Source organism: Canis lupus, chromosome 1 (assembly GCF_048164855.1).
Source record: "Canis lupus baileyi chromosome 1, mCanLup2.hap1, whole genome shotgun sequence".
NCBI classification, from domain to species: Eukaryota; Metazoa; Chordata; class Mammalia; order Carnivora; family Canidae; genus Canis; species Canis lupus.
Window position 1 is genome coordinate 95,807,992 of NC_132838.1, and position 18,987 is coordinate 95,826,978.

At 43.3% G+C, this 18,987-nt stretch overlaps 2 long non-coding RNA genes across 2 annotated transcripts; one reads left to right on the top strand and one right to left on the bottom strand.

The window, feature by feature from the left end:
• Positions 1-2,955: 2,955 nt before the first annotated feature.
• Positions 2,956-8,627, top strand: LOC140622121 (uncharacterized). The gene is made up of 2 exons (XR_012021840.1): positions 2,956-3,366; positions 8,300-8,627. It is a non-coding gene; the product is annotated as an uncharacterized lncRNA (long non-coding RNA).
• A 791-nt stretch (positions 8,628-9,418) lies between these two features.
• On the bottom strand, positions 9,419-15,960 carry LOC140641245 (uncharacterized). Its single transcript, XR_012037788.1, has 2 exons — positions 15,413-15,960; positions 9,419-9,622 (listed from the first exon to the last, which is right to left on the bottom strand). It is a non-coding gene; the product is annotated as an uncharacterized lncRNA (long non-coding RNA).
• Between the last annotated feature and the right edge of the window lie 3,027 nt (positions 15,961-18,987).

The following is an 18,987-nucleotide window of genomic DNA, read 5'->3' on the forward strand; positions in this document are numbered from 1 at the left end:
ATGAAAAAGCTAAAAACTGCAACTTGAGTCTTTGGACTTCCATTTTCTTCCTCTTTACACTAAATTTCTTAGGTCTGGCTTGGGATTTCAGACTGAACTGTGCTGTATTTCAGGGTGCTTTGGGATGTGCTATCAGGAATGGCTTTCTTCGACTTGATTAAGAATGTACTTGGTAATGCAATGTTTTGGCTGATGCCCGCTGTCGTTGAGGCTGTCCTTAAACAAAATCCAGCAGCCACCCACCCAGGAAAGATAGTCATCACACCCACAGAGGTCTTTCCTCACCAGAAAACACTTTTCCAGAGAGGTGTTTTAATTTTCCCACCTCCCACGCTCTTCTACACATTCTGGATTATGCCAAGATCCAGGAGGAAATTAAATTTTCCTCTGGAATTAAATTTTACCTTCTCCAAATTGCTAGCACACGGCATGAACGAGGAATCTGACAGTTTATTATATGACTTTGTGACTATTGAAGGTAGCACACTCCCCCAGCTAAGGGATGACGAGGAGATGGCCCCAGGCCTCCACCTACGTTGGGTTCCCTGAGTTCCCTGATTTAAGAATCAGCCTCCAAGGGGATGAACTATACTCCCCATGGCAAGAATCTTTTCTTCCTCATCCACACACTGGGATAGGTTTTTTGTCATGTCTTGACCCAGTTTTGAGGCTCCAACTTGAAGCCAGTCAGTTCCTCCTCTTGAGCAACTGGTTAACTCCACACCCAGCCACTTGGCCTGGGTGGTGGGCTTTCACACACCAGCCCACTAGCCCCTGCCCCAGGGCCAGGTACCAGGCAGCTCGGGACAGTGCCTCTGCCTTACAGCGTACTAAAATGGTTCAAATTAGCCAACCCTAAGCCTGTCTCCCCTGTTCCTTTTCAAAAAAACCACAATAAAGGTCCTTGGCCACATTTCCCCCCCAACTCCCTCTGCCTCTCCACTTCTCCATGTGACTCCCATGTGGCACTCCATGGTGCAGACTCCCTCCTGTGAGGACCTGCAAGTACAATAAACTCTCTTTTCAATGGAAGTCATCTTTTGATCTGTTGACCTTAGTATTAAGATACAAACATGTCTCCACCTCAAATACCCATTGAAATAATGAGACTTGGGACACCTGGGCGGCTCAGAGGTTGAGCATTTGCCTTTGGCTCAGGTCATGATCCCGGGTCCTGGGATCAAGTCCCACATGGGGCTCCCTGTGGGGGAGGCAGAGGCTCCTCCCTCTGCCTCTGTCTCTGCCTCTCTCTGTGTCTCCCATGAATAAAAAAGTTTTTACAATAAATGAAATAATGAGACTTTTCACAATATATGATTCCATGAATTTAACAATGGGATGTGTGAGTTGAAAGAATGAAACCTGAACATGCCATTAGGAGTGCAAAGATGAATGAAGGTACGTTTAAGGAAAGAATTAATAAAATCTGCTTCACGATTCACCTAATGGGAAGGCAGACAAACACTCACTTTATTGAATATTAATCACCTGTAAAGGATTTTGTAAAGACTTTTTTTTAATCGTCACCACGAACACATAAATTGAGAGCTGCTATCTCCTTATTAGAGATTTAGAAATTGAGGTTTGAGAAATGTAAGTAATTTCTTAAAGTCGCATAGTAAGTAAGTCATTTGGCCAGATATCAGTCAAGTCTGACTCATCACTGCCATTACAAAATCCAAGATTATACGTTTAGGTTTCTGCAAATATTTTTGAAAAACAGGAGTTGGGAATTGAAGCCAAAATTCTCAGTATCAAGCTGAATGTGGAGAAAATCCTTAAAAAGATTCCAAAATTGAAAATGCATCTAAGGAGAGAAGAAATTGTAAAGTGTTGGGTTTGGTAGGAACAAAAGAGATCTCCATGTCATTACAGAAAAGTCAAGGGCTCTGGTCCCTTTGAAATTGGTTTACTTTATCCAAGAGAGATGAAAGCCTCTAAAATAGAAGGAAACCCGCTGTTCCAAGTCGCCTTGTTTTCTGCCTTGTCCTGCCAGTTTCATACGATTCAGGCTTTGACCTTGTCATTTCCACCCTGAGGACACTGTAAATAAAATGTGCAATTGTCATGACCTCAATTGATTCTTTTCTATTAAAATTGTCATTTATAGCCTACTAATTCTTTGATCAAAGTCTTTGCAGCACAGATAAAATACTTTGAAATTTTTAGGCCGTTATTTATATTCCACTAATTTCAGTTCTTTTCTGTCTTAATTTTACAGAAAGGATAGATCTATCAATCCTGCCCTGTGCAGTATCATATTATATTTTACTAAGTCTCGTTTTTGTCATGATGCCTTTTTTGGTGTATGGTCATTACTTTGCTCAATCAATTAACAATTATCCAAAGTCTTATAGGCTTAAGATTCGTCAATTTTTACCCAGTGAACTATTTTACCACTTGCAGTTTTATCTCTTGTCAATATTACTTCAGGTCAATTATTTCCACCAATTATAAAACTGTGCATGTTTATTATCGCCATTTAAAATATTATCAAATTGTGTGACCTAGTAGTATTTTTACTGCAACCAATTAATAGCATCAATTCTAGTTTTTTCTCAAATTCTTCTACCGGCACAAATTATTATGAATTGGTTAATTTTAGGTGTGATGGCCATCATGTTTTATGACATATTTTCCTACCTGTTCATAAATGATTATTTGGCCTGATAAAAGGTTACCCCACATATTCTATTCAGGTGAGAGAAAAATCTTTCTAGACCTAAAAGCAGCAAAATAGAACTCTAATTTCATGAAATAGTAATTGTGGGAAAAGATGATCATGCTTCTATTAACTCTTGATCAAGAGAGTAGCCTCAGACTTGGAGAATTCCCTTCCATGGAAATAGGAGTCCTTGTAGCCTGTGCTGGCTTATCACCTCGTCTGGGAATAAATTCCCCTGTTCCAGACTTGACATGCAATTCTTTCTTCTGCTTCAATGTGTGTATGTGCCATGTGGCACCTGGCCAAGCCCACAGCCCTACCTATTCCCACCAGGGAGGAAATGAGGCACTTCCCCTGCTGAGATGGATGCATGAAGACCATCGTGGTGCACAGGCCGAGGGGTTAGACCCGCTGCCCATGGAGACCAATGCTCACTACTGAAGCCGATCTTGCCCCGTCCCTTCACCATGCAAGTAAAGCACTGTTCCATCCAGTGCCTGTGTGAGTCGTGTCTTTTTTGGCAGGCCCAGTATGTGCAAGCCGGACAGGGGGCTGACGTCCTGGGACTGCTGCTCTTGCTGGTAGGATCTTCCAGCAAAGGGCCTCTTCCCCTTGGAGCAGAACAGATGTCATCTACTTGGCAGTAATGACAAGACTCCAGCTTTGTTTGAATTGCCGTGCAAGACTGATTGTTCAGTTAAGTAAGTATAATATTGATTTTGTCTTGGATTTCGTTGAAGTCCTTGTGCTATATTTTCAAGAATCTAAGAAGTGTCTATAAATTGGAGATAATTAAATCGAAAACAAAAAAATTCTAAGCCCCTGAGAGCACATTAATCTTCCTTCCTTCCTTCCTTCCTTCCTTCCTTCCTTCCTTCCTTCCTTCGTTTCTTCTCCTTCTTCTTTTTCTTCTTCTTCTTCTTCTTCTTCTTCTTCTTCTTCTTCTTCTTCTCCTCCTCCTCCTCCTCCTCCTCCTCCTCCTCCTCCTCCTCCTCCTCCTTCTTCTTCTTCTTCTTCTTCTTCTTCTTCTTCTTCTTCTTCTTCTTCTTCTTCCTCCTCCCTCCCTTCTTTTCTTTCTCTCTTTCTTTTCTTTCTTTCTTTCTTTCTTTCTTCTTTCTTTCTTTCTTTCTTTCTTTCTTTCTTTCTTTCTTCTTTCTTTCCTACTTCTTTTCTTTTCTTAAGTGTCCCCATAACTATAAATTTTTACTATAAAACCACTGAAGAAACATTGGTATATTGGTGTAGTCTGTCAGAGAATCACTATAACAAATAAAGGATACAAGTTTTGTAATCCAAAAAATTGGGGTTGAATGCTGCTTCTACCATTGAGTAGATAGATACCTGACTGTGACACATTTATCTACACACATCTGGCTTCAGTTTCTCCACTGTAAAGAGAAGCGAACAATACTCATTTCTCAGAATTATGTGGAGACTGAATTATTTAAACTCATAGTTACAGAAATATAATAAATAGTCAGTACATGGTAGCCAATAAGGACTTGGCTTTTTGTTTTTGTTTCTCATAATGAAGAAAGCTTATTTTTGAAGGTGAAAGCCCAACCCTGCATTAATTTTTTCTAGTTATTTTTCTTTTTTACTGTTCCCTAAATCCAAGTAAGCCTTTTTTTTTATTTAATAAATTTATTTTTTATTGGTATTCAATTTGCCAATGTACAGAATAACACCCAGTGCTCATCCCGTCAAGTGCCCACCTCAGTGCCCGCCACCCAGTCACCTCCACCCCCCACCCTCCTCCCCTTCCACCACCCCTAGTTCGTTTCCCAGGGTTCGGAGTCTTCCATGTTCTGTCTCCCTTTCTGATATTTCCCACTTATTTTTTCTCCTTTCCCCTTTATTCCCTTTCACTATTTTTTATATTACCCAGATGAATGAGACCCTATAATGTTTATCCTTCTCTGACTGACTTACTTCACTCAGCATAATACCCTCCAGTTCCATCCACTTTGAAGCAAATGGTGGGTATTTGTCGTTTCTAACTGCTGAGTAATATTCCATTGTATACATAGTAGGTCTTCTGACAAGATGACGAGATTTAGGAATAAAATGCATGCTGAAGGGGAGCTTTACCCTTTAGTCAATTAGCAACATAAATATGGTCGTTTACTTACTGCTACCTTTCTCCAATGGGTGATTTAATTCTCTTTTTATGTATATCTGTCTGTAGGATTGAGGCAGGATGGGGGCACAAGAGACTGACATTTGTGTCAGGTACTGTGCTAAAAGATTTTTATTATTTCTCTCTCAATTCTCAGAGCATTTTTTTAAAGATTACTCATTTAATTTTACTTATCAAGAAATTAATTCTTGGAAGACTTGAACATTTTTCCACAGACAACATACCCAGGAAGAATTGGGCTGAGTTTTGAATTCCCATCTGATTCTATGTTCTTTCTACTGAGCCAAGTTACCACGGACATAAAAATCACATCTTCATAGTCAAGTGAAATGATTATTACAATTACCATTCAAAGATCACCTATGGTAAGAAATACCATTTGCATCCATTATAGATACTTTTATTAATTCTATGTATTGCTTTTAAATTCAGTGTTTCTCTTACACGATCTACAAACTGCAGGCTTAGCTCGGCAGAATCCAAACACTTCACTCAACTTGCATGTCGTGTTATTCTTGCCAATTCCCACATACCCAGCATCAGAGAAAATGAGCTTTTTTTCCCATCATCATAATTACTGAAAATGAGATTTTTACAGAAAGAAATTCCAAAGTTATCAGGGAAAGTAGGCAAATCCAGGAAAGTTGCAAGGTTGCCTATCTTCTGTGATAGAAGAGAAATAGCCTGGGGTATTCATCCCTTTTGGTCAGTTTTTATCAGGAAGGTCAGAATTTGACCAAAAGGACTCAAGTGCTCATATTGTTTTAGCTAAATTGGAAGACCCTATTGATTTTTTTAAGTGTATAGCAGACTGACTTATCGAGGATATATATGACTCCTAAAAGTGATTTTAGTTGATTCATAGCAAATCATTTTTTTTCTGAACCAATTTTAATGCAGTGGAGTTTCATATATATATCAATGCCAAATTACAAAAGGACTAAAAAGGAGGTGAAACATCGTGGTATTGTTTAATCTGGGTAATGTGGCAAGGAGATTAGTCAATGAACTTCAGGATATTTGTATTTGCATAAATCCAGATGACAGGCAAGCATGTCACATCCTTCCTTGCCACACAACACACGTTTCCTTGAAAGTGTATTTACCGACATAACTCTCTGATTTGTCTGGAGTCTCAGTTTCTTCCTCTACTTCTGTTTTTGCATCAGATTTATTTCCCTGCTGAGCATTTCCTCTTAGAGGTTTATATTTATGATTTTCTGTCTGAGAGTATCTTGCTTTATGATTTTACCTTCTTGTTCAAAGGAACCACTTTTGTTTTAGGTCCTGCTTTCAGAATCATATTCATAGGAATAAAATAAACTCACAAATTTAATTTTAAAAATCTTACTCATCAGGAGCAGTGTTTTAAAAATATGTATTTATGACCTTCAAATAAAGTATTGAGAGATCTTTAGTGTGGCAGTTCCTTTTGTGTTCATATTTTAAATAGTTTGATGAAGTAATTAGAAATGGAAGGAATACTTCAATGTTCTCTCTTTCCTAGCAGCCTTAAAGATTTCTCTTGATCGTTTTTTTTTTTTAGTTTATTTATTTATTTAAGTAATCTCTGTGCCCAGTGTAGGTCTTGAGCTCATGACCCTGAGATCAAGAGTTATATTGTCTTCTGACTGAGCCAGCCAGGTGTCCCATTTTGTCATTGATTTTTGATAGTTTTACTAAAAAGGACCAAGGTCTGGTATTTTATTTTGTTTTGTTTTGGCTCACCAAAAACCTCTTGGTTTTTGTTTATTTTAAACACTGAATTTTGCTTCTAATTTATTCTGTTTCTTCTCCTGAGACTCCAATTACACATCTCTTAGAAATGTTGAGTGTGTTCTACATGTCTCTTAAGATTGTATTTACCCCCATGCTTATAGTCTTTCCTATTTCTATTGATTTTTCTTCTAGTTCAACAATCCTGTCCAATATGCTCTCACATTTGTCCACTGATGTCATAATTTAAGATACTATATTGTTTCTTTCTAGAATGCTCATTGGATTTTCATACATTCCAATTCTCTGATAAAACCCTCCATTTTTTATCTTCTTCATCTATTTCTTAAATACATCAGTCAGTTATTTTAAAGCCCCAGTCTACCACAGTCAATAGCTAGGTCATCTGTGATTCTATTTCTATCATCTCTTGTCTCTCTTGGTTACCAGCTTTGTCACCTTGTCTCTTTGCATGGCTGCACTCTGAGAGTGTACTAGGCACATCCATAGAGGATGTGATAACATCTCACACTACTGAGAGGTTTTTTTTCTCTGTTAGATGATGTGTAGGCACTGATTCCCCACATCCAGTATTAGGGAAACCCTTAAAAATAAAGCCTGCTGCCAACCCAGAAAACATTTCCACAAAGATTAAAAAAAAAAAAAAACCAAGAAGAAAATAGTGTTCTTATTGAATAAGCATTAATTTAGCACTGTATAACCATAGACAAACCACTAAAGAGGTTGCGAAGACAGAACGGAAGCCCACCCTTTTCTATAGCTGGGCATACACAACTGTTGCATTCTTGTGAATTGTCTTTCTCTCTCAAAAAAGAAAATTTGAATTTGCGGTGTCTTTTTCATAAGCAGGAAGTTACTACTTGGAGCTAAGTGTCTAAAATTGAACCCCTAAGACAGAAAGACAGTCTCACACTCCTAGGTGTTTGTATTTCAAAGAGATATCTCCAAGATCTCCAAGAAAGACATTCCCAGGCTACAAAGAGTCTGATTTAGCTTTTACACAGATTTATCTACATCTCTTAGAGGCTGAGAGAGCACTTACAACTTCAAATTTCTGAAACAAAATGATACAGAGACATTAGAAGGGCAGAGTTCTCCTTCGCTTATGCACCAGGGAAACTTTTAAGTTTCCTTTTTCTTTTCAGGTAGGTATTTAGCCTTACACCAGTCAGAGTCATACTCAGTCAGAACTGGGTGGCAGTGTGGGTAAGTTTTAGTGAGATTCGGTCTACCTTAGTTCACCTCTAGTCCTTTCAATTGAGAATCTAGAGTGGATCTAGTGGGTTGCAGAAGATCTACTTCCTTTTTTCCACTTCCTCCTGAGCCAACAAGACAACAGCTTCAAAATCTCATAAATGTCTTGAGTGAAGAGTCCACTGCACGCTTCAGTTGGCCCCCAAGTCTGTAACACTGTTACTCTAGTCTCATGTAAATGACCCCAGCAGAGGTCTTCCACCAAATTCAGTAGAGGCCCTCAGGCCAGATGCAAGAGTAGACCTTCAGTGTTAACTCACTGCTTCACTCAGAGGTCCCATCTCAGGCACCTACTGCTGCAGGTCTTTGTTTCCCAAAGACTCTGAGGCTACAGGAGACCTTACTCTACTTTTCAGAAGCTTTAGTATCATGTTTTTACCTTCCACGCAAAATTCAGCAAACATCTTCTGAGAAAAACCACCCTGTGTCTAATGCTCGGAAGATTCCCACTGCCTGACTCTGCATGACTACCAGACCTTTGCTGGATTATTTTGTCCCCACAGGTGGTTGTCGGCCTTGGCCAACTCCTATTCCTCCGCAAGTGCCCAGAGCTGGCAACGCCCCTGGGGATGAAGACAGCTGGCTCTCAAGGTGCCTGGTTCCCCTCTTAGGAATGGCACATCACTCAGCCCTCATGGCTCCCATGGCCCTCTACCACCATTCAAAATACAATCTCTGTGGTGTATGCCTTTGTTGTAGGGGAGGACAGTGCCATGCCTATGGGATGTGCTGGAAGGCAGAAGTGTCCCCCCATCACTTTCTGAGGCTTCACTTCTGGGACAAAACCGCCTGTTTTCTTATTAAAATAAATAAATATATGATCCACATCTCTTCATAGTTTGATGCAACCAATTCTTCAAAAGCACAGATTATACTAACGTCCTATCATTTTTTTTAAGTGCCCACATGTCTTTCTGTTTTGTTTCACTTTCTTTACTTCTGATATTTTTCTCAAAAGACAGCACCTCCATGCCAGGCACAGAGACATCATTGCACCAGTCTATCTACCCAGATTGGCTTCCTCTCAGCTTTTCTGTCTGAGATGTTACTGGTTTCAGAAAAAAAAAAAAAAAAAAAAAAGTCATTAATTTGTTTGTAAACATTAATATGTTTCGATGAGATGTGAGGAAAGCAGAATTTCTTTTTAATAAATATCCTATTTACTTATTTTAAAGAAAGAGAGACAGAGAGCAAGTAGGGGAAGGAGTAGAGGAAGAGGAGGAGAGAGAATCTCAAGCAGATTCCCCACGGAGCACGGAGCCTGATGTGGGGCTTGATCTCATGATCCTGAGATCATGACCTGAGCTGAAACCAAGAGTCTGATGCCTAGTCAACTCAGCCACTCAGGCCTCAAAGCAGGATTGCCTTTCTTTGCATAGCAAAAGAGAAGGATGATTTTATGCGAATAACAACTCCTTAATTTATCTGGCTTGTTAGGTTTATATTCTCACTTTACAGAGTGCACGTTCAATGCATGGGCATATAATGGCTGGGAAAATTTAACATTTGGTTATCAAGTTATAATGATATAGACAGATTCAACAAAGAACAAGTCATACACACACTGCGGTATGAAGAAAATAAATCTTGGATAAGTCAGACGCCACTTTAGGGTGAAGCAGTCTCCTTTTGATTTTATTTATTTATTGATTTGTTCACTGATAGAACAAATATTGATCACTCCTAAATGAAGCACTCTGACAGCCACTGACCAGGAACTGTTCAGAATCCTCATTGGTGGAGAAAGTGATTAGTAGCCACTTATAGATGGATTTGGAAGATGACAGACATTCTCCAAAATGCTGGACTATCAGAAATCAGAGTATCTAAGGGAGAGAAAGCAGGATGTTAACAGCAAAATATGAGACACTCACAACTCCAACCATCTCTATTAAAGTGCTGGCAAAAATTATAGAGCCCAAAAATAGTTTATGTGCTTCATATATCATAGACATTGGTTAGTAAACTACTGCTCGGCTGAAAAGCAAATATCATAAATAACAGAAATTGAGATCGATAATACCAATATCTTGTTGTCTATTCCATAAAGACATATTCTTATGCTTTGAGGTATAAAAAAAAAAAAAATTAGGAGTCTTTATATGCACTATAAGAAAGGCCACAAAATCTTTAGCAAACAGGAAAAATGAAGTCTTTGGTGTGTTCATTATTAAAAACTGCAGCAGGGGGGAGCCCCGCCTGCGAGGCGCTGGACTGGCTCCCCGGCTGGAACACATCGAGCCAGCAGCAGGGCACTAATGCACTGGAATCGAGTTTCGGCCACGGCAGCACCAAGGAGATTCCAACCGGCAAGGCGGGCTGTGTCTCCCCACCGTGCGATCCCTACAGGGTAATTCCCTCACACCTTTGCATCCCTCCTGGAACAGCTGCGCCACCTGCCCGGCAGCTGTTCCACGCTCAGCAACGCCCGTGGCCGTGGTACCTGCAAGCTGTGGGGACAGCGAAGCCTCATCACCAGCACTTCTGTTCAGTCTGTTCCCAGCGATAAATAAAACATATTTGGGTCAAGAGACGACCACTGACTCGGGAAAGCCTTTTAAAGCCACGTCCACTGGGATGCCTGGGTGTCTCAGCGGTTGAGCGGAAGGCAGGGGGCCAGAGGGGGAGTCAATCACCAGTCCAATGAATTAATCAATCATGCCTGTGTAATGAAACCCCCATAAAAATCCCTAACTGGGGATACCTGGGTGGCTCAGCAGTTGAGCTCTGCCTTTGGCTCAGGTCATGACCCTGGGGTCCCGGGATCGAGTTCCGCATTGGAGCCTCTCCTCCTTCTGTCTGTGTCTCTGCCTCTCTCTCCATGTCTCTCATGAATAAATAAATAAATAAAATCTTTTTTTATAAAAGCCCTAATTGAAGGGGCTTCAGAGACCTTTCAGTTGATGAACATGTGGAGGTCCTGCTAGGGTGCTGCACCCCAGGAGAGCATGGGGGCACCCTGTCTCTCCCCCACATGGCTGCCCTATGCCTCTCGTCCATCTGGCTATTCCAGAGCCATGTGCCCTCTACTAAATTGATAATATTAAGTAAAGCACTTTCCCGAGTTCTGTGAGCGATTCTAGCAAATTACCAAACCTGAGGAGCGGGTCGCAGAATCCCTAATCTATAGCTGGTCCAGCAGAAGTATGAGTGGCCTGGGACTTGGTGACTAGTGTCTGAGGTTGTGATGGCCTGGTGGGAGTGGGGGGCCTGCCCTAACTCCCAGTTAGTTCCATCAGAAGTGATCTGAATCGCTCAACACCCAGCCAGTGTCATAGAATCAGAGACTGGGTTCTAGAAGGAGGGTGGCAGCTGGGAGGCTAGTCCAAGGGGACGCAGTCATCTGAGCAGGATGGGAGGAGGGCAGGATGGCAGCCCACCCGCTGCCGGACCCGTTGTCTTTGAACACCTCTCGGTGGGTGCTTCCTCTCACACAGGTGGACCTGCGGAGGCTCCTCTGGGCCAGTGGGGGGGGGGGGCGGGCAGGTGTGAGGAGAGTGATGAGAAAGCCTCACGGAGAGTGAGGACACGAGGGAGAGAAGAGCTGGCAAGCAGGCCTGGGCAGCTGAGTGTGCAACGCTGCCAGCCCTCGCTGGACACCATCTCGATGAGATCCGTATTATTACATAAGGACTTGGAGGGGCCCATGCCCCTACTGTCTGCACCCCTGCTGTCTGATTGATGGGGTCAATCTCCATCTATGAGTAAGATTTCAGGTAAATATCGACACACCTGCTCTCTGTGTCCCCTGGTTTTTAACCCGCCGCCTTCCAAACGGAGGTGTGGTCCTGCAGGGCTGGGGGACCTGGGGGTGACCCCCCAGAGTCCCTTAGGGAGACAGATACACACTCTCTGCATCCCCACAGGCATGGGTCCCAGGTGGCACAGGTGCTTCCATCTGCATCACTCAACCTTCCTTCCAGAACTCTACAGTGAGGACCAAGCACCTGTGCCACTCAACCTTCCGGAACTCTACAGTGAGGACCTTGAGACCAAAGTAGACAGAGGGTGTGAGGGGTATGGAGGGCATGGACAGGCCCACGGGAAAAGTCATTGTAAGCAGAGGGTATGACTGCTTGCAGAAAGGGTGGCAGGAGACAGTGCGGCTGGCAGCGACTTCTGGCAACTTCTGATGCATGTTGATGATGAGATTTGCCTGGAATGCGGGGCCCATGTGCTTTCAGGGTGTGCATGGGGTTGCAGCTGGTGCAGGGGCCTTGCATGTCGGAGGTGCGCAGCGTCATCTGCTAGGTCACAGGGAGGCAGAGGGGGTTTTCATTTTTTATTTATTTATTTTGTTATTTCTATTTGTTTCCATTGAAGTTTGATTTGCCAACATATAATATAACACCCAGTACTCATCCCATCAAGGCGGTGGGGGGTTCAAAATAAACAGACATGATGGAAGCACGGCTCGCTCGGCTCCCAGCCAGGTGGGGTAGGAACCCGTAGGAGGCGGGATGGATCTGAGAGTCAGAAGGCAGGACTGCCAGAGGACAGAGGGCAGGGGTGATACCTGAAATTAAATGCGGGGATCTGGGATCCTCCAGCACCAGGGGCGTCGGAGGAGGCAGAGATGTGGGGAACCTTTCGTTTGGGTCACACCGATCTCAGTGCGTGGATGCCACATTCAGGACATGGAGCAGTGCCTATGTTTCTGAAGGCCAAGTGTCCCGTTTAGGTAGCTAACAGTCTTTTTAATTTTCAAAATCAAACATCCACTCTCAGGGTTTACTCATTTAATGTAGAATATCCTGTGGATAAATGTGCTAACATGTCCAATTTATATTTAATTTTCAGTATCTCGGTTCACTATAACTTTCTGAAGACTTCTCATCCCTTTATTAAATTACACCAGAATAAATGAGTTAAGAACTTAGATTACTTTCCCAGTTCAAAGTTCCATATGCAATTATCCTCTGTTGTCTTACATTATTGCTTTTTCACTTATGTTATTTCTTTAACATTGTATTTCGCATTGCCTCCTATCTACACTTGACTCAAGAAAATCTAACCAGACCTAGTTTGTGGGACAGCTTGTGACAATTTGGGGACGGGGGGAGCATTATTTGATGGCAGGTGTTCCAGAAGAGAGAAGCCCAGCGAAGCCCAGCAGATTCATTCCATCGCCTAGAGGTCTGAATTTTCTATGTGTCTCTACACTCTGAGCACTTTTCTTCCCTTCATGAAGGAGCATTGAAACTTCACATTTTGCTATGGCTCTCTGGCAAGAGCAAGGAGGGATTTTGCTTCTCTCTCTCTCTCTCTCTCTCTCCCTCTTGCTTTCCAGAACCGTTTGCTCTTTCCCTCAGGGTGAGAAAACAAATAGGGTCAAGTAATCACATTTCCCTTCATCTCCCTTCTTTCAAAGACCGTTGGTGACCAGGGAGGCCAGCTGGGAAAGCAGGGTGCTTGGGGATTGAATAAATTAACTCCTTCACTGGTTTCATTTTGTGAGGTAATGATGGTTACCAGTGTCCAAGGTTATAAATCCAGCTTTTCGTAATCATAAAAAAGTAGAAGCAGTCCCAAAGTCCTTCAAGAGGGGAATGACTTCACAAACTGTGGTATGTCCATACAGTGGAACACTGCTCATTAACAAGAGGAATTACTGATTCATGCAACAATGTGGGTGAATCTGAACCGCATTTCACTGTGCAAAAAATCCAGGCCTCAAAGGCTCTCTATTCTATGATCCCACTCGTATACATTCTGAAAAGGGAAAAACAAACGGGGATGGAGCACAGATGAGTTACGGTCAGGGGTTGCAGGTGCCGAGAGGGCCCAATGACAGAAGCAAAGCATGATGGAAGTTTTGTGACAAAGGGACAATCGTGTGTCGTGGCTTTGCCAGCCGATATGTGACCATACATCTTTGTCAACACCCAGAAAGCCATCCGTATACCATAAAGTGTGCAGTTAACTAATGTTAATTAACTCTTAGCTGACGCATGCTGACTGGGAAAACCAACCGGGATGTGGGTGCAACCAAAACGGACCACACACTTTGGCAAAGGAGCCTTCCTCTGCTGCCAGCGAAAACTGTCCTCATGCTGGCTCCTTTGAAGACTGAGGTCATGACCTTCTAGCCTGGGGAGCCCCATTCCTGGGAATTAAGAACTCACTTTTGGGCAGGGAAAGCAAATCAGCACAAAGACACTACCAAGCTGCAGACTCAGAAAGTTGGGAAAGACCCCACTTAGAATCATTTAATTCACCCCTCGCTTCCAGCTTTGTACCTTTGTCTCATTCCTAAATGAAATCATTTCCAGAGAAGGATCAGAAAACTCTCCAGACAGCAGGCTATGTACTTTCAGCCCTCAGGATCAGCACACATCTGTGTAGTAGGAGAACAGAGGTGGGGCCGTCCTGGGCAGGCAACTCCATCTGTTTTTGGGACGCAGTTCCCAGCAGAGCTCACTACAGCAAGGGATGAATGGGAGTTTCTCTAATTGAATGACCGAGGAAATCTTGGGGTTCTCCTCAAGCCTTCACTCGTCCACCTCCACGGCCACCACACCTCACCGAGGAAAACTGCGAGGACCCAGGGGCTGTGGGATTCAATCTGAAATTTCCCACTGACCTAGGGGAAACGTAGAGCAATGAGGAAATAGAGGAAGGGGAAGGTGAAACCTGTTCTGCGCACAGTCACCACAGTGGCCTTTTACACGTGTGGATAGACCGTGTCACTGCCTTACATAAACCCAGGTCACAGGATTCCCTGCGCTTCACGGCACACACCGCCCTGCCCCTGGTGGGGTGACTGTCCTTGTGTGACCCTCCCCGTGCCCAGGGAAGGTCCACAGTCCTGGGCGTTGTATAAGAGGCCTTGCACGCTCCCATTCTTTGCTGACGGTTCTGACTTCACCCGCCCACTGACATCCTATTCCTGGGACGCCCTCCTGGCCGCGTGTAGCTTCACAAGCCACGTGTGCACATTCAAGCTGCGGCTCACCAGCCTGGGCTGGTGCCCTTACTTGCCCTCTGGCACCTATGCTTTGCACTGTTCAAAGTAGTACCTAACAGGCAAGTTTTTTTTTTTTTTAAGATTTTATTTATTTATTCATGAGAGACACAGAGAGAGAGAGGCAGAGACACAGGCAGAGGGAGAAGCAGGCTCCACGCAGGGAACCCGATGTGGGACTTGATCCCAGGACTCCAGGATCAGGCCCTGGGCTGAAGGCAGGCACTAAACCACTGAGCCACCCAGGGATCCCTAACAGGCAAGTTTTAATGGGAGTGATGGGTGAACTCAGCCAGGGGAGCCTTAGATTCTTTTGGACCTGGCCCCCTTAGAAAATCCTTTCAAACCTTTCTTGAGGAATTTTTAAAAAGAAAGAAGAGAGTTTTTAAGAATTGCATACGAGGTTGAGATAAGTATGGCCCCCCTCGAACCTACTGGGGGTCCCTTAGGTGGCTTTGCAAACCAGGCTGGACATAGGCTGCAGGCAGTTAGGACAGTGTCATCCACAGCAGGGAACGCTGCTGTGCCTGGACCAAGGGAATAAGCTGATCAAGCCACATTTTAGGGCAAAAGGTTATTTTTGTTTGTTTGTGTAGCAACGCTTAGGATGGACTGAAGAAGCTAACAATAATGAGATGAATTAATAGGTTACCTTAAGAGTCTTCGAATCAAAGAATGTGGACAGAGGCCGCAGGAGTGCAGAAGAGGTGGATTTCACGCTACGGAGACTGAGAAAGGGCAGAACATGGTCTGGCGGAGAGGCCCTGGGTCGGATTTTCCTTCTGTTTTGCTAAGGACCAAAGCGCATCGGGTCCTTCACCCCTGGACAGTCACAAGGACCTTGGTGATGGGAGGAGGGGCCGGGAAGGCCTGGACACGGGGTTGGAGAACCCGCCACCGCCTGCCCTGCACCCCGCACCCATCAGAGCAGCACCTCGCCGGTTCCCCGTCCCTCTCAGAAAATCGCCAGGTCTTTAGAACCAGGGCAGGCCCAGAGAGACGCTCCTCTGGTACTTTGTCCTCCAGTGTCTGTTTGCTTCGCTCTGGCTGCCCCAGCTGCCAGGGAGGGAAACACACAAGGCCACAGGCGGCAGGTGGAGACAGTCAACACTCCAAATTCTAAAAACTCACGCATCACTATGCCATTGATTCAGCCTCTCATGACCACAGTCTTAGAATCAAGGACTTAAGGCAACACCTAGATGATGACTGAGACTTTTGGCTTACACCCCACCCACCCAGCACCCAGGGATACCGCACCCAGCACCCCACCCACCCAGCACCCAGGAATACCCCACTTAGCACCCCACCCACGCAGCACCCAGGAATACCCCACTTAGCTCCCTACCCACTTAGCACCCCACCCACGCAGCACTCAGGGATATCCAACCCAGAACTCGACCCACCATCACCCAGGGATATCCCACCCAGCACCCCACCCACCCAGCACCCACAGACACCCTACCCAGCACCCAGGAGCACCCCACCCAGCACCCAGGAAAAGCATAAAGCAGAGATACACTTACTGCAGACTTTAGAATAAATTGTTTGAAGATCACCAAAGGCCCCTCTCCACCTATGGGTGTGCCTGTTCAGGATGCTGTACAACCAGGACCCCTTTCTATGTGCATGGTATCCCTCCCAGTTTGTTCTTTAACTATTAGTTTTAATCACAGTATGTTTTTCACCCTGCTGTTTATATTGAAAGACTATCACATAGTCCAATTTGTCAGTCATAAAAATACATTCCACATCACATTGCTATGAAAAATTATTCCCTCCTGTTTTTTATACTATTTGTAAGGTGTTGTGCTTTGTTTTTATTTTGAAATGAATTTTACTTAATTTTTGTTTAGTTTTGCAGAAAAGTTGCAAGGAGCACAGAGTTCTCATTTAGCCTCCACTCATTTTCCCCTAATGTTCTCTAACATAATCATCCTACATTTACCAATACTAAGAAATTAACATTGATGCATTATTATCAACCAAACTGCAGACTTGACTGGAATTTAACTAGTTTCTCCACTGGTGTCCCAAGATGCCAATTGCAATTAGTCACTGCTTCCTTAGATTTTCTCTGATGAGACAGTTTATCAATCTGTCCCTGTTGGTTATGATGCCTTTAGAGAGCCCTGGTCAGGCATTTCATAAAACACCCTTCAGTTTGGGTTTTCCTAGTGTTTTCTCATGATAAGAAGGGATTTCTGGGAAGATTTGGGGAGGAATAGATTTTTAGGAGGATACCACGCAGGTGATGTGCCTGTCCTATTACATTAGATCGGGGAATGTGTGATGTCAACATGACTTATTACTGGTGACATTAACCTTCATCACTTTGGTGCCTGCCTGGTTTCTCCACTGTAGAATTACTATTTTTCCCTTTCTATCCACTCTTTATTAGAAATGAGTCATTAATTCTAGCCCACACACAAGAGAAGGGAAATTAAGCTTCACCTCCTGGAAAGAGAAATATCAAATAATTTGTGGACATATGTTAAAACCATCATACTAATTAATAAATAGTTGGCATTCATCCATGAATAGTGCCTGCAGCAATATTCCTGTGATGTTCTAATGGTGATTTTCTATTTCCCTCGTTCTGTCTGCATTCATTAATTGGAATTTTTCTGTAAGGGCGATTCGCTCTTTCTCCCATGTTTATTTACTAATTCAGATACAGAGTTGGACTCCAAATAGATTAAACATCAAAAGAAGAAAGATGAGAATATAAAACTAACCCAGGGATAGGGAAAACATTATAAACACAGCAAAAACATTAAAGACAATTAGGCATTTCTAATCAACAATAAACACCCACAGAGTGTTAAGAGAGACTGTAACCTCCAGGATACAACCTGTATAGAGTAAACTGGATATTTCTGAAACACGTCTAAAAGTCTAGCTTATCCGGGATGCCTGGGTGGCTCAGAGGTTGAGCATCTGCCTTTGGCTCAAGTCGTGATCCAGGGTCCTGGGATTGAGTCCCACATCAGGCTCCCCGCAAGGAGTCTGCCTCTCCCTCTGCCTGTGTCTCTGCCTCTCTCTCTGTATCTTTCATGAATAGATAAATCTTAAAAAAAAAAAAAAAAAAGTCTAGCATATCCAAAAACCCTTACTAATGAGCTACCAAGACAGCAACCACAGAGCTAAGGGGGTTCCTATTTTTAAAAATCCAAGAGAGATATGGATGGGCAATTTCCAGAAAAGGACCCTAAACATCCATTTGGAGAAGAGATGCTCAATTTACTAGTAAGCCAGCAAACATATGTTGAAACAACGAGATATGTGTCACATCCATCAAAGTGACTAATAAGGTAGGTAATAATAATATGTGTCGGCCAAGATGTGAGGAAATGATCTTTCAAGCCTTTCTGTGTGAGTGTAAATCATGGAACATTCTGGAAAAGACTTTGGGAAACATTCAAAGACATAAAGTAATAGAGTGTCCTGTGAACAGCTACCTCGTTCCTGGGCGTATATCTAAGAGATACTCTTTAATTCATCCATTAGGAGACACAGAAAGGTTGGTGTGTCGTGGCAGGGAATTAGAAACAATTTGTTTTATATTATTAGGTGACTAGATGAGAAAAATAGAGCTGGTGCATGCTCCCGAATACTGCATGACAAGGAAAAACCCCAAAGTCTGAAGAAGTACGCAGAGCAGTGCTGGTAGATATCGAATGCACCAGGAAAAGGGTAAGACACAGAAGAGATTTCCAACACATCGGTATCCACACAGAGGAAAAAGCACAGGTTCAAAGCCACTGCATGTTTTACCAGGCAATGTCTTTAAGGACACCCACCAACATTGGGAGGAGTGCTTTTGTGGAGAAGGAAACAGACACGTGAGGATGAGGGTGGGAAATACTGTGGGAAGGGTGTTTGTGAACCCGTGGAGATCTTAATCACTACAGAGGAAGGTGGCTAACTTATTGTAAGTAATTGACTTTTTTTTTTTTTTTAAGTTAGGAAGCAGTAATTTGCAAATGCCCTATAGCTCAGAAGACACTGGTGCCTAAGGGGAAGGAGGTGAAAAATCCCATTGTTAGTGTAGAAATGCCACTGATTTCTGGGCATTGATTTTGTACCCTGCCACACTGCCGAAATGCTATATGAGTTCTAGCAATCTTGGGGTGGAGTCTTTTGGGTTTTCTATGTACAGTATCATGTCATCTGCAAAGAGGGAGAGTTTGGCTTCTTCTCTGCCAATTCGAATGCCTTTTATTT